Source organism: Oryzias latipes, chromosome 21 (assembly GCF_053564925.1).
Source record: "Oryzias latipes strain Hd-rR chromosome 21, Olatipes_Hd-rR_3.1".
Taxonomy (NCBI): Eukaryota; Metazoa; Chordata; class Actinopteri; order Beloniformes; family Adrianichthyidae; genus Oryzias; species Oryzias latipes.
Window position 1 is genome coordinate 22,563,387 of NC_136257.1, and position 15,849 is coordinate 22,579,235.

Here is a 15,849-nt window from a genome sequence, read left to right on the forward strand (position 1 = left end):
GTTAGGTTAACCTTCCCTTCCGAGTTGGGGCTTTTATTTTGTTAGGTTCCTGTTTGGTGTTCCGTTGTGCTTTTGTTGACTTGACTTCTTTCATCGCCAGCACCTGTCTACTCACCTGTTGTCAATCACTGTTGTGTATATATACCTTGTGTTCCTCCTCACTTGTCACCGGATCGTTCTCTTATGACTGTTACTAGTGTACGAGTCTCAGAGCCTTCCTCAGGATTAAAGTCCTTGTGTTTCACAGCTTCTGTCGTCCTGCATCTTGTGTCCACGTCTCCGTTCCCTGACAGTCAGTTTACAGATTTTTTCCATGCCCTAACTTTTTGGACCTGCATTGGCATATAGATGGATTGTGAGGGTTAAGGTTTATTGTCTATTGCGTTTTGATTTGTGTCTCAGCTTCCATGGACTTTTAATTTAGACTGACAACAGAAGAGTTTTCATGATCCTGTCCAACTGTCTGAGAGCTTGTTCTATGACAGATAACAGAAGAAGCCACAGGGATGAAGAACAAATCCAAGGATAACATGACATGAGTAACTGAGAATCTTGAAGTAAAATACGGTTTCTACAGATACACAGCATCTTTTGCTTGGTCTTTTACATGAATTTTAATGACTTACTGCACTTAAATGGTTCTGCTCCACAGCCTCCTCCCTAATAAACGAGGATCTGAGAAACAACCAATGCAGCTGGAGCAATTAAATAACAGCACAGATCACAGTGAAATGTGACATCAAGTGGGAATTCTTAAAAAAAAAGCCAGAGTCACTCCTATTAGTCCAGCAAAAACATTAGTTTTTCTTATTTAAGCAGCATTTGAAGTTAGACATGTTTGCACCCACTGTTTCTCTCCAAGAGTTCATTACACATCCAGAGGTCCAGATGGGAACAACAACTTTCTTCCTTCATCGTCTTTATCATAGCAACTGTGACAGAGTCCTGAGAAAGCTTTTCTATATATATCTATATATAAGCATGATTCATTTTTAACATCACATGTAGTCCTCTGAGGGTTCAAGAGAACGATACATGAAAGAGATTGCTTTGGTTTGTTAAGTCAATGACAAAAACAGATTTGATTTTTCGGTTTTATTTGTGTTTTTCAGCCTGTGACCTCTTCCTCATCAAATGTCATCAGTAATGACTGCTGCAGCCTGCCTGTTGTTGCCTGTGGTTATAACAAACAGATATGCAAACTGGCATCTGACTGCCAGCAGGGAGAGGATAATACCAAAGAGCAGTGAGACACGATGTCTTTCAGCAACATGAGGCTTAGCAAACTCAATATTTGGCACATGTACAGGATACAAGTGGATGAAGATACTTATAGTCAATTTGCTTTACAAAGCAGGGAGAAATCACTCCAATAATTGATTTTTTGTGATGCGTGCATGTATATACACAGAATAAAGGAGACTGTTTGAAAATGAATGCCTCCTGATTCATTTAGCTTTTAAAATTAGTTACTGCCAAACATGTGAGAATTATAAGGAGCTCTCTCTGAAAGCTGTAATCTGCCAAAGGCCTTTTTTTATATAAATGATGAAGGTCTCAGCTTGAAATTGTTACCATTACTAATGCCAGACTTGCAGGGTACAATACGACCCATTTCACAGCATCTCTAAGGAACTTTATTCTCTCTGTAGATTTGAAATCACCACTTATAGTCCTCCCTGGCGGACTGTCCTTTAATCTCAGCTAGACAACAGCAAACACCGTGGATTTGAAGTTTCCACAGCACAGAGGATTAATCACTATTAGCGAAGCCTAAGCATAGTAGTTATGTTTAAGCCTCATTAAAAATAAAAAACATTTGTTATGTTTATTTTCCTGGATGGTTCGGCCTACGAGCTGATATTGAGGCTCAAAGGACTTTAGTCTAATTATTAAGAAACCAATCTGTGAAAAGCCCAATTATGCTATAGTGATGAAGTGCTTTTTGTCCAAACAAGTTTTTAAATTTCTTTACTTTTTAATTTTGCCACAGGGCTGCAAATGGGTTGAAGAAGAAAAAAAATCAAGTGTTAGGATTGTGCATTTTCTGTATATCAACATCAAATCCCAAAAAGATGCATTGTAACATTCTAGATAATGCTCTCTTCTACCATTACCCTGTGTTGCATTTATGATGCTTGTTGTTTGCATTTCCAGAGATACATAAAGGTCAGCTGTGAGCATTATTGCTGGCTTGCAGCTAAAAGCATTTGAGCTGTCAGCGGGAGTTTTTTGAGGAATTTGTGTCACACACGTGTTTATGGCAATTGGTCTTCTTCATAGAAGAAGGCAAAAGTAGCTTTGAAATCACTGAGAAAAACTACTTACGTTAAAATACGAAAACCAACAATCAGAAAAAATAATGTGACAAGTTTTTTGTGTGTGAAGAAAAAGCATTAAAACAACAAAAAAACAAATAAGCATTACTTCAGACACAAACTGGAGCCCACATACTGAAAAGCAGTGTTTCAACACATGAATATCCTCCAGCAGAGGATGATGCTCTGGGATTTTTTAATAAGTACTATTTCTTCAGTATGCTGGTGGCATTCTTATCAGCTCCTCCAAGCTTGAAACTTTCCCTTCAGCAAAACAGCAATTGAATAAGAAAAAAGGACTAATTTTTCCTGGCATTCATTCACCGTGTAAAATATCAAGAAATGTTGAAATGAAAGAATTCGAAAGGCTTTTTCATCTGACTTTTTCAACGTGCTGTTTTGAGAAGCAGTGCTTCAGAGCATCATGAGCTGAATGGAACGACGCACAGACAAAGTGTTTGATCTGTCAGTCTTTAGCAGGGCCTCCGGCTTTCACCTGGACTGCATCAGTTACACTCCCAATATATGGTTCGCTCTTTTCGGCTCCATTAATAAAGATTTGACCACCATTTGCTTGGGGAAATATTCAAGCCACGGGAGATTGCACAACCAGTCAGTCTCATATACCAACAGACAGTGGCGGTGATTAACTGTCTGTCTGTAAAAACAGGGGGGAGCTTCATTGTTTTTTTCCCCCTGACAGCCGCCTGCAACAGCGACAGAGGAAGCCAGTATGGAGGAAGTCATCTGCAACTAAATAAAGACCGCCAATGGCTCTGTCAAAGACCATTAGGCAAATTGCTTTACTTGATAAATGTATCCTTCTTTCTTGTATTTCTTATTTTTTCTCTTAATGGCTCTTACATGTGGTGCTCAAACACACACACACCCACCCACACACACACACAAACATATATGTATGTATATATATATATATATATATATATATATATATATATATATATATATATAAATTGTAAATTTCTAGTACTGTAGAACCACTAGAAGTCTGGACAAAAAAAGGAATTTGATGGAAAAGTATAGATGTGAATATCACATGATGTAAGGTTTTTTTCCCAATCGGTGCCATGGTAGGCTGCCAGTTACCATAGGTCTGTGTTAACTTACTTGTTTTTGTGCTATCGTTTTTTTTGGTTATTCTCTTATTAAGTATATGTTTTATTATCAATCTGCTGTTCTATCTATCTATCTATCTATCTATCTATCTATCTATCTATCTATCTATCTATCTATCTATCTATCTATCTATCTATCTATCTATCTATCTATCTATCTATCTATCTATCTATCTATCTATCTATCTATCTATCTATCTATCTATCTATCTATCTATCTATCTATCTATCTATCTATCTATCTATCTATCTATCTATCTATCTATCTATCTATCTATCTATCTATCTATCTATCTATCTATCAGGCTAAGCAGTACAACATTGCTGCAGTCAAATCTTTCTCCTCACAGAGAGCAGCTGTGGCTCCACAGCACCATTAAAGTCAAGTCTCTATTATCTGCTGAGGTTGAAAAAGCTTCAGGTTAATAACTGCTGTCACTCAGCCACTTATTTAGCCCTGCTGCTTTCAGAAAGCTGTTTCCCCCCTAAGTACCCCTAGTATATGTCCATGTTTTCAGACATAAACTTAAATATACATTTCCTTTTATTTTTAGTATTAGTAAATACAAAATGCATAATAAAAAATGCAGTTGGTTAATGTCAAATTAAATCTGAGAAGTTGTATGTAAAAAAGTATTTAGTTAGCCACTAATTGTGCAAGTTTTCCTACTAAAAAAGATTAGAGATGCCGGTAATTTTTATCAACTATGAGAGACAAAATGTGAAAAGATAATTTATAAAAATCACACTGTCAGATTTTTAAAGAATTTATTTGTAAATTATAGAGCAAAATAGGTATTTGGTCACCTACAACCAAGCAAGATTTCTAGCTATCACAGATCTGTAACGTCTTCTGTAGGAGGATCATCTATCCTCCACTTGTTACCTGTCCACAACCTCAATCAGTCACAGTTCAAACTCCACCATGGCCAAGATCAAAGTGCTGTCTAAGGACACCAGAAACCAAATTGCTAACCTGCACCAGACTGGGAAGACTGAATCTGCAATAGGTTGCTTAGTGTGAAGAAATCAACTGTGGGAGTAATTATTAGGAAATGGAAGACATGCATGACCACTAATCTCCTTCCATCTGCTGCTCCCTGCAAGATCTCACAGAAAAAATGAACACAAAAGGATCACAACAACAGTGAGCAAAAAACCCCGAACAACACAGGGGGACCTAGTGAATGACCTGCAGAGAGCTGGGACCAAAGTAAAAAAAAGGCTGCCATCAGTAAGACACTAGGCCGCCAGGGACTCAAATCCTGCAGAGCCAGACGTGTCCCCCCGCCAAAGCCAGTGCATGTGCAGGCCCGTATAAAGTTAGCTAGAGAGCATTTGGATGATCCAGAAGATGATTGGGAGAGTTTGTCCTATGGTCAGATGTAACCCAAAAAATTACTCTTTGGTAAGGACTATACTCGTCCTGTTTGGAGGAGAAAGAATGCTGAGTTGCATCCAAATAACAACATAATGTACCTACGGTAAAGCATGGGAGTGGAAACATCATGCTTTTGGGGCTGTCTTTCACTTGTGGTGTGCCCCAGGGATCGATCCTGGGACCCCTTCTGTTCAACCTCTACATGCTGCCACTAGGGCAGTTAATACGCAGTAATAACATATCTTATCACAACTATGCAGATGATACTCAGATCTATGTGTCACTGACAACAGGTGAATATGGGCCGGTGGATTCACTCAGCCACTGCCTCCAACAGATCAGTGCGTGGATGCAGAACAACTTTCTCCAGCTAAACTCAAACAAGACCGAAGTTATTATTTTTGGCCCACAGAAACAAAGAGAAAGTGTCAGCAGCTACCTTCATTCTCTGTCTCTAAAACCCTCAAATCAAGTCAGAAATCTAGGGGTAATCATGGACTCTGACCTGAACTTTAACAGCCATATCAAGTCAGTAACATCAGCGGCATTTTACCATCTGAAAAACATTGCCAAAATCAAAAACATAGTGTCAAAGCCAGACCTGGAGATACTTATTCATGCATTTGTCTCCAGTAGGTTAGACTACTGTAACGGCCTGCTCACCGGCCTCTCCAAACGAGCTGTAAAACAGCTTCAGTACATCCAGAATGCTGCTGCTCGAGTCCTGACCAGAACCAGGAAGTATGATCACATTAGTCCTGTGCTCAGGTCTCTGCACTGGCTCCCTGTACCTGAAAGAATAGACTTCAAAGCAGCTCTGCTTGTGTACAAGTCTCTCCATGGCCGAGCACCAAAGTACATCTCTGACATGTTAGTGCCACATGAACCATCTCGTACTCTGAGGACCTCAGGGACCGGCCTCCTGTTGATTCCCAGAGTCAGAACTAAACAAGGGGAATCAGCGTTTCAATATTCTGCAGCTAAAATCTGGAACAGCCTCCCTGAAGTCGTAAGACAGGCCTCTTCTGTGTTCATGTTCAAATCTAGACTTAAAACATTTCTGTTTAGCCGTGTATATGACTGAAAGGTCCTATCTGCACTTTTCTTTCCTTTCCTTCCTTTATTTTTAAATCAATTTTCAATTATTTTTTTCTTTTTTTTTTCTTTTCTTTTAAAGTAAATTTTATGTTGATTATTTCTATGATGTATTGTGATTTTAATGCATTTTTCTGTTTTGTGAAGCACCTTGAATTACTTTGTGTACGAATTGTGCTATACAAATAAACTTGCCTTGCCTTGCCTTGCCTAAAAGGACTGTGTAAAGGAAAGAATGAATGGGGGTATGTATTGTCAGATTTTGAGTAAAAACCTCCTTCCAACCGGAAAGGGCATTGAAGATGAAACGTGGCTGGGTCTTTCAGCTCAAACACACTGCCCGGGTAATGAAAGGAGTGGCATTGTAAGAAGAATTTCAAAATCCTGCAGTTGAACTTGAACTTGAGCTGAACCTTTGTTATTGACCAAATACTTATTTTCCACCATAATTTACAAATAAATTTTTAAAAATCAGACATTGTGTTTTTCTGGATTTTATTCTTATTTTGTCTCTCATAGTTGAGGTATACCTAAGATGAAAATTACAGGCCTCTGTCATCTTTTTAAGTGAGAAAACTTGCACACTTGGGGGCTGACTAAATACTTTTTTTTCCCCACTGTATTTCATTGAAATCACAACAGAGCACACAAAATGCAGAATACCCAATATTAAGTTAAAAAGTTAAATTTCTTACTGCAACGGTGATGAGATATTTGATAGATTAGTACTGCAGTTAAACACAATAGAATTATGATTTTCTATTGAATAACACGCAGAACTGAAGTTACCATTGGTGACTGGTGACAAAAATCCAGTAACAAGTGAAATATGTGCAGAATTCACACCAGTCTATCCTGTTCCTGGCTGTTTTGGACCATAGTTTGTGATGAGGACACAAAACAAAGAAGTTAAAAATGTATTATATCAGGAATGGAGGAAATTGTAAACAAAATTGATTATGAGTTGCACATATCCGAGCACCAGATTTTTATGAAACATTGAGTTAACGAAACGAATCTTGCATCTCTCTTCGAGTTTTTTTCCTTTCTTTTTTGAGCTTCCACTGGGAGTTTCTGGGCCCCGCTATCACTCTTTCTGCTCAATAAATATTTATTTCCCCCAAAGAAAATAGAAGCAGTGCAACATCTTTATTGAAAATCAACATTTTAATGACAGCTTGAAGCTGAGAAAATAATGTCGGCCATTGCTGTGAAAGACAATTGAAGTGGGACTGAATTCAACGTATTTTCAATCTTACAAGAGGATGATGTCTCTTCTTCAAATCAAAAATGGATTTGTTTACTAAAAGAAGGGAATTTTGAACTTCTGTGTTTGAAACAGTGAACTTTGGAGTAGATTGATCTATTGTTTTTAAGAAATCCTGGGGAAAAATGTAACTTATATAAAGTTTAAATTTAAACAACTTATTATCATTAATGCTTTTATATTAACGTTACATTAAAAATTTGGGATTTTTAGCAAAACTCTGAACCAATGATGATCTAGTTTTCAGGGTTTTTTTAATTTAGGGAAATCTGATGCAGAGCTTTTGTGCATTATTAATCTGCATTTTTCAAAGCATTATAACAACTGTTGGCTGCTGCTCAGAAGAGAAAAACAGAAAGATTCTGCTTGAAATTCCCAAGAGTAGCAGTCACAATGAAATTAAATAAACAAGTCTATCAATGAACAGCAACTAAGTTTCAAGGATTGTAATCGAAGTGTTGGAACTGTAGGCCACGGATTAACCTTTGCTCATCTCACCTTCAATGCTGTCATCACCTCCTACACAGACACAAAAACACTGCCATGGCCTCCAGGAGATTATCTGACCTGATATGCTTGATGTACCCTCAGTACTGATAATTCAAAGTGATATCTTGTCCTGGTAGGAGAATAAAAAGCCCTGAGGTATCTGCACTGAAATGGAAAAGAAAGAAAGAACAGAGATTGAGCCTTTTTAGTAGATTAGAAGTTATCTGCAGCACAGCATGTAATTGGTTTAGTCTTATCGTTAAAGTGGCACATTGGTGCTAATTGAGAAGCTAGTTTATTAGCAAGTGGATAGTCTTCAGGGGATTGAGTTGCGGTTTAAAGGTTTAACATAGAAACTTAAGCTCAATTGTAGATCTCTTGTGTGAAAGCAAATCTAAATCTTTCCATTGGTTTGTTTTATTCTTCTTTGCCTCCAAGTCAGTTTCATTTTCAAGATCAGATGTGTTATCTAGTATCATGCTCTCCTTTATCTTCATTGGTCAGCAGCACCTGAGCAAAAGCAGAGTTTTTGTGCACTTGACAGAAGCAATAAGTGTGAACTGAGGCCAATGTGAGTCATTGCACACATGGGAGACCTTGCTCTAATTTGCAGGGCGATTTTGTCAGAAAATATTGAAAGCTTTGCTACAGAAATGCCTCTGTTACTTTAAAATGTTTGCATGCTTTCCAAAAGGTGTCCAAAAATGGATGAGGTGTAAAAGAATTGTGGTAAAATTGTTCAGACAGAGCGAGCAGGCTCCAGACATTGCTGTACGACTGTCAGGTTCACTGGATTTTTGGACTACAGATACTGCATGGCGTCAGTTGAAACACGACTGCCAGGCTTATTTGATGAGGAAAAAGTAATAAAAGATTGAAAAAAGACTTCCCTCAAAGCAGAACACATAACCCAAAAACCTTTGGGAAGACTGGCAACAAAATAAAACTTCTATGAAGCATTGAGTCCTTCTCCAATCTTTCTATTGTCTATTTTAAAAGCACTCCTAGTGGTCTTTTAAATCATGATTGTGCAGTTTTTAGCACAAATCAATAGGACATAATTTCTGCAGAATGGCAGAAGTTCATCAGAAATTGGACTCTAAGTTGTGGGCGGGACCGTCGGCGTGGGGCAATTTCAACCCCCTTTCCTCGTTGCGGAGTGGAGCAGTGATCTTGTGAGCTTGAGGCGAATTATCTACATCATAAATAAGCCTATTTTTCAAAAAACATTTTTGGTCTGCTCCTGATACATGATTTGAACAGAGAAATACTCAGAAATGACATTTTAAGCTTAATTTTCGTTACACGTCCTCCATCATTTAAAAAAATGCCACAAGAACATGCTAAAAACACCAAAAAATGTTCATCTGAGAGGTTCAGGCCTGGTTCCAAACTCCTAAAAAGGAATCTAAGCTATAGTGGCACACAGTAGTGATGTGATGTTCACGAACGAATCAAATCTTGTGAACGGCTTATTAACGTGATTTATGGGAGTCGACTCGTGGTCAGATGGAAACTGTTCGTTATTTCATTGTTTTTTTCCCCCTCCCCTGAGTTTTATACGTTCACATAAATGCTCAAATGAGCTCATACTTCTAATTGCAGATACAAATAACCTGAGTTGTGAACCCATGATTTGATTGACCCAAGTACCTCCATGAAAAAAGAAAAGAGGGGACAGTCACAGTACCTGCAGGCAGCAGCGGGGCAGGGGGGCTCTTAGTCATCGTTCTGGAGTTGTAGTCATGAGTTTAAGTTGTTCTGTTTGTTAAAAAAAATGTTGTGTTAAAACGTTTCACCACATGCTTTTGCATGGAGCGTCAAAGTAACCTGATGTGTTTCCTATTGTGTGTCAATAATGGGTTTATTAGTTACATTTTGTCATTAAAGTTTATTTTTTTTATTGAGGTGATCTTATAATAGTAAAATAATCTTGTTTCAACCACTCCTGACATGAGACTAAATTCAGAGGTTTTTAAAATGAAGATTCAATCTATTTATCAGAACTGCTTATTATTAGATTTAGTTTAAAGGACATGTTCTTATCTTCTGCAGCACAGCAGTACCTAATTTCTGTTCAGAAGCAAAGTTCTTAAATGACAGGATTGCATAACAAGTGCAAGTACATTTACTGCTTTAGGAGGATCTTTTTGACACATTTTGGTTTTGAGAGGAACTTGAATTTGTTGCTGTCAGAGTAAAATAAAGCATAATTTTTATATGGTTTATTAAAAAATGATGACACTGTTATAGTTTAACAATTGTGAATATTCAAAAGTTACATGTTATAACTAAATGGCCTAATTGCTGCAATAAAAGTGTATTTTTATAAACGATCTAGTGAAATTTTGCGGCTCTCACTTGGTTTTGGCAGTACGAAACTGGACCAAATGGTTCTTTTAGAGATTGCAGACCCCTGGTGTTAGTTGCATTGATAATACAATTTAACACAATTTAAAAATACATGCTCTTTTTACATATACATGCTGTATATGCTGGCAGTGGAATTATTACAATGAATCCAGATAAGACTTTAGCATCTTGTCCAAACCTGTCAAATGAAGCTATAAGTGATATTTCCAAAAGAATTTGAACTCAATTATTGGTGGAAAATTTGGATTTGAATTATTCTGATTCAGATCTCAGACAATCAACCATCCCTGGGAAAATGTCCAGGAATAAACACCAGGCTAGCTTCTGAAAAATGAATTTATATATAAAAAGAGCCAAATGAGCCAGTCTTTTAAATGGCTCTTTGAAATGAACTGATCCAAAAGATTCAGCTCCCTAATAAGAGCCATAAATCCCATCACTAACACACAGTTTTTTTTAATGAGGGCATTCAAGATAATAGCAAAGCCTCTCACCTGAGGTCTGAGTCCTCAGATAGCTGTAGATAGAAAAAAAAAAACAAAAAAAAAGAAACCCCCAGCCTGACGAGAAGTCAGTGCTGACAGAGTTTTTCCAATAAAACACAATTCCTTAAAAGTTGATTTTCCACAGCGATGCTGCAGGCTGATGTGTTTCACGACTAATGGGTGCAGGTGGGAGGATTGTAGTTTAGCTGTAGGGTGAAGAAACGCCTGCTGATGCATGTGGCTATCCTTTATGCATTCTAAAATGATGGGGCTCACCCACAGAAGAGGACGGAGACCGGTGCTCTATCTACAGCGACAACGCTCTGTTCTAAGGTACCAGCTATGCTAAATACCACCTGGAACAAGCACCACTTTAGTCCCTGCAGCTTCAAATCCAAGCAATCAAAACAACAAATTACAAATCTTGGAATTATTTTCTGTATAGATGCAGATTTAAGGTGTCATGTGCAGCTACAATTTATCCTCCAAATACAGAAAACAACATTTAATTGAATTAGCCTGCTTCACAAAGTATACTAAAATAGATTGCCAGTTTTGCTTTGATTTACTTTAGCATGCTTTTATCTCTAAGCAGTGTTAGAAAGAAAACGAAAGAACTGTGCTTTGCTAATCTTCTTTGCTTCAGTGCTAAAACCTTTTCTCCACACTCCTGCACTTTTAGAGAAGCTTTTTTTGTCTGTATTTGTTCAGGAAACGAGACACTCCAAATGCAAGTTTACATTTTAAGATCATCATTTTTAAGATCAAAAATTATTTATTTGAATTTACTATATTTTTAATCACACAAGTAAAAAACACAACAAATGTGGGACCTGTAAAAACCAGAATTGATTAAAATTTTAAAAAATGTAGGCATTTGCAATAGAATGGTCACAGTACATTTGACTGACAAACTCGTAACCAAAATTGATAAATTTTATCAATTTTAAAAATGAAATATAAACTAACTGTTTTTAATCATTTGAAAATTCAAGAAAAATTTTTTTTTTCTTGCAAGTTATCCCACAAACTGCACTCTTGATAGCTTTGTGTTCAGAGATGCCAAAAACATGACAACATTTTTGCATGTTCTAGTGACAGCCATCAGCGAAAGGCAAGACATAGTTCATCCTGCTCATACTCATCTTTTGCAGACACCAATAACCTGATATAACTGATGATTCATGACCAAGAAGGTCATTTGTAAATCAAGTCCTGCAATTTCTAGTGATAAAATATGTAGAGATTACTAATTAAAAGAGTATGATGGTCTAGTTAAATATACTGTGATCAAGACCATAGTGACCAAAACTAAGACATGTCAAAGACATTTAAGGGTTTGAAACAGATATAAGACCCCTTTGCAGAGAAAATGTAATCAATGTTAGTGAGCAACTCACTCAATAAATCCACTGACACAACATTAAAAATCTGGATCCACCTGAAGAGAAACATTTCACCTCATGTACTATTGATTTTCTAAAGGGCAGCAACAAATTATGTAAATTTGTCATCGCAGAAACTAAATTACAACAGCATTTCTCATCTATACTAGAAACCTTTGGTAGATGTTTTAACTTATTTAGCAGAATTAAAAAGAGATTTATAATTAATTTTGCACTGGTTTTTTTCTTCATGTGGCCTTGAGATACTTTTGGGGTCTTCCACTTCTTTCTCTTTTGGCTTTTCCCATCAGGGCTTGCCAAAGTGAAACAACCTCTCCTTTGAGGATGATGTGCATGGTCAACTTGGCAATGTTTTATGCTGGATGCCCTTCCTGATGCAACCCTCTCAATCCAACCTGGCTTTGGACCTGTACAGAGGCAGAGAAGGGAATAAGGAGCAGACTGGATTTGAACCCTGGTTTCACAGATGGAAGGCACCGCAAACCAGCACGAGCTAAACCGGCTGTCACCTGTCTTTTTTTTTTGCTTGTAGTATCGTCCTTATTCATATATTTTGGTTTTATTCAAATTCTAAGTCCTTTTAATTACGGTATATGAAAACAAAATACAAATGAGACGGTAAAAGATCCTTGCCATTTACAGGAGTACAAACTCACAAAGTTTGTTTTTTAAAAAGCTGTAAGATCATCAAAAAATACTCCCAGCTTGCATTTTTATGCATTGACAAACTCTATGAACTATGAAATGGTGTTTCACACTCAGTTATTGCATTGCTCAGTCAGCAAGAATTCAGAAACCCTGCTAAGACTCAGATTTAAGAACAAGAAAGCTCTCGGTCCAGAAAACCTTCAGGATAAAATGGATTTTAAAAACTTGTCTTAGTGATGGATTCCTCTGTGGCAAGCTGTCAATACTGTAATGATTTTTGGTATTTCATTGCTCAAAAATGCAGTGTAATTTCTGGCTAATTGAACTAATTTTACTTTTTATAGGTGATGGTAAAGACTATATAACGTTAAGAAGGCATTAACTTTTCTTTTTTTTAATACTTAAAAGGTTTAAGAAAAAACAAACGTTAGGCTAATTTGCTGTCGGTTAATAAAAATGGAAACACAAGACAGCATTTTTTAGCCAAAAGCCTGGGAATTTAGAAATTTTTCCACAAGTTCCACAAGGAACTTTAGAAATACGATGTAAACCAGTTATTACATTTAAGAAAAATCATTAGTAACTGGATTTTTTTCTCAATAAATGAACATAAACTGAAACCATTTGAGACATTATAGGAATCTGTTGACCTCAGAGTAACATTAAATCTGCACATTTTCTCTTTCAGACACAGAGAAGGAACTAAAACAAGTCATGTTGAAACCAAACCAACCTTGTTTAAATCAATGGAGGCTTCAGCTTCAGCATTAGGTGATAATTATCTGCTCATTCAACTTCCCACATCGCAGCTTTTTTTTAACTGAAACCATTATTAAGCAGACATACTCTCTTTTTTTCTGTATGAAAATTGGGAACTTTTTTTTGCATTAATGGAACAGAATATGTTGGGTTTAAAATTAAAATTGGTTTATTTGAAGCAAGCAAAACATCTATGTAGAGATACGTTTATCAAGCACTGGATGATTAATCATGACTTAATTAAAAAACTGTAAAAAGCAAATAAACATATGCTTTCATATACATCCACATGTAAATGATGCCATTATAATTACTCTTAATCATAAATCGACATATTTGCGCTAAGATCCCCAGCCACCGAGGCCAATTGGGCCCCATGTGGTTTGAAAGTGGGAAAAAAGTACGGGCCCAGTTTCCATGGTGGCCCCACCTGTGTTTGTCCACATTTGCTTAAGTTGGCACTCAGTGGGCTGGATCCCTATGCTAGCCAGCCTCCTGGTGGAGAGCGTAGCTCTGCCGCCTCCTGGACAGCGTGGCGTCGCTGCCAAACCCTGGGCAGTGAAGAAGGGGGCCACCCATCTAAATGGGTTTGACATTGTGGTCAAAACCACTCGGGACCCGCATTTTCTGCCCACTTTTAAACCATGTGGAGCCCACTTTGTCTCACTGGCTCAGTCTCATGTGTCCCATTCGACACATGCAGTCCATGAGTCACTACAGTGAAAATTGCAGACTTAGTGAAAACTGAGACTGTCCCAAAACAGATCTTAAACCAAGCCAACGTGGTAAAATCAACACTTCCTTGTTTATTCATCGCATACTTTCAAATTAAAAGCAACATCATAAACCTTTTCTCAGAAAGTGTGAGACTATGTTCATCTGAAGTAAGCTTGAAGTATAAAATACACACATCTAAACACATGGACAACTTAAGAGGAGACAATACTAATGTGCACGTTTACACAATTCAAATGATTTCAGATGCTCTCATAGTATCATTTTCATTCAGGGATGTCTTGATGTTAAGTGATTATCTGATTAACAGTGAATAAAAACCTCAGAAAAGCTTGACCTGTTTCAGCCCACCATGTTTCCAGTCAGCCCTTCATCCTTTCTCTCCTCCTCACCAACCATTGCAGCCTCCAGCTCACTGAACTATGCATATCTGCAAGTTCAGGCCATCAATCATTAATGCAAATGAGATGAGCAAAGCTCCCTTGAGCTGCTCCGCCTGTTGAAAAATCACACAGCACAATTAAAACGCTTGAATGCAAATCCTCTTCAGAAGACCACAAAATGAGCCTTTCTTTCAAAAACACTAGACGGTGGCGTGCTTTGTAAAGTGTGTAGCTTAATGATGGAAGCCAAGAAAGGCTGTGTCAGAAGGTACTCGACCCTGAGAGGTGAGGTGAAAGTTTCCAAAATTGTCAAACTCTGCAATCACATTTTAACTTAGTACTACACAATTTTCCTCAAAATATAAGCCACTCCTCCATTTCCCTGCCATTTTAAAGTCCCATTTCAATATAAGTGTTCCCAGTGTTTTTTTAAATTTTGATTATTCCATTTTTATCCAAAGTAAAAAAAAAAAACCTGTGTTGCTTTCTAGGACATAGTTTCTGCGGAGCAGCAGTAGTTCATTAGAAATTGATCTCTGAGTTGTGGGCGGGACCGTTTGTATGCCTGCCCCCACTTCCGGTCATCAATCTGTTCACACGCTCTCGCACTAAGCTTAAAGCTACTTACACCCACAACCTAATATTACCAGTGAAAAATGGCAAGTTCTATTGGAGTATTCCAGCCATACAGTTTTAAGCCAGATGCCATCTTAGAAGAGGAAAGCAGACATACATGGATCTAGTCATCTGCGTATGTATGCGTCAGAATTAAGCTGAGCAGGAGCTGTGGCCAATTTAGGTCCTATATGTCACACCTGCAATATGCTCCTGATTCACAATGATTTGAATTAAAGGAATACTCAGAAATGCAATTTTAAGCTAAATTTTCTTTCTAAATGTCCACCATCATCCGAAAATGCCACAAGAACAAGTTAAAAACACCATTTTCATCGGAGTGGGTCTTTAAAGTAGCACACCTTGGTCGGAGCATAATTTACAAGTAGAAGTGCCTGTAGGGTTCTTGGTGTTTTACATTTGTTAATTTTAAGTGTTTGACCTTTCTCCCTTTGTGTCAATGCTTGTGAAACCAACTAAAACACTTCTCGTGGGACGTTGACCTTAATAAAGTAATTAAGAAGTGCCACTCTTAGTAAAAATCTCATTTTTCATACCTTTGAAAAATGCCCTCATTGGTTCTTAATGAGAGCTAAAGGGTGGTGTGATGGCTAGCTGCCTCCCAAGGTGTCCCCTTTGGTTTGAGGCATTTCTGTGAAGAGTTGCAGGGCTTTCTGTGTGTTTGCACACAATGTTCTTGTTTTCCTGGAAGTGTCAGAGATTAGGTTGGTTAGGTCAACTGCTGCATGTAATCTGTGT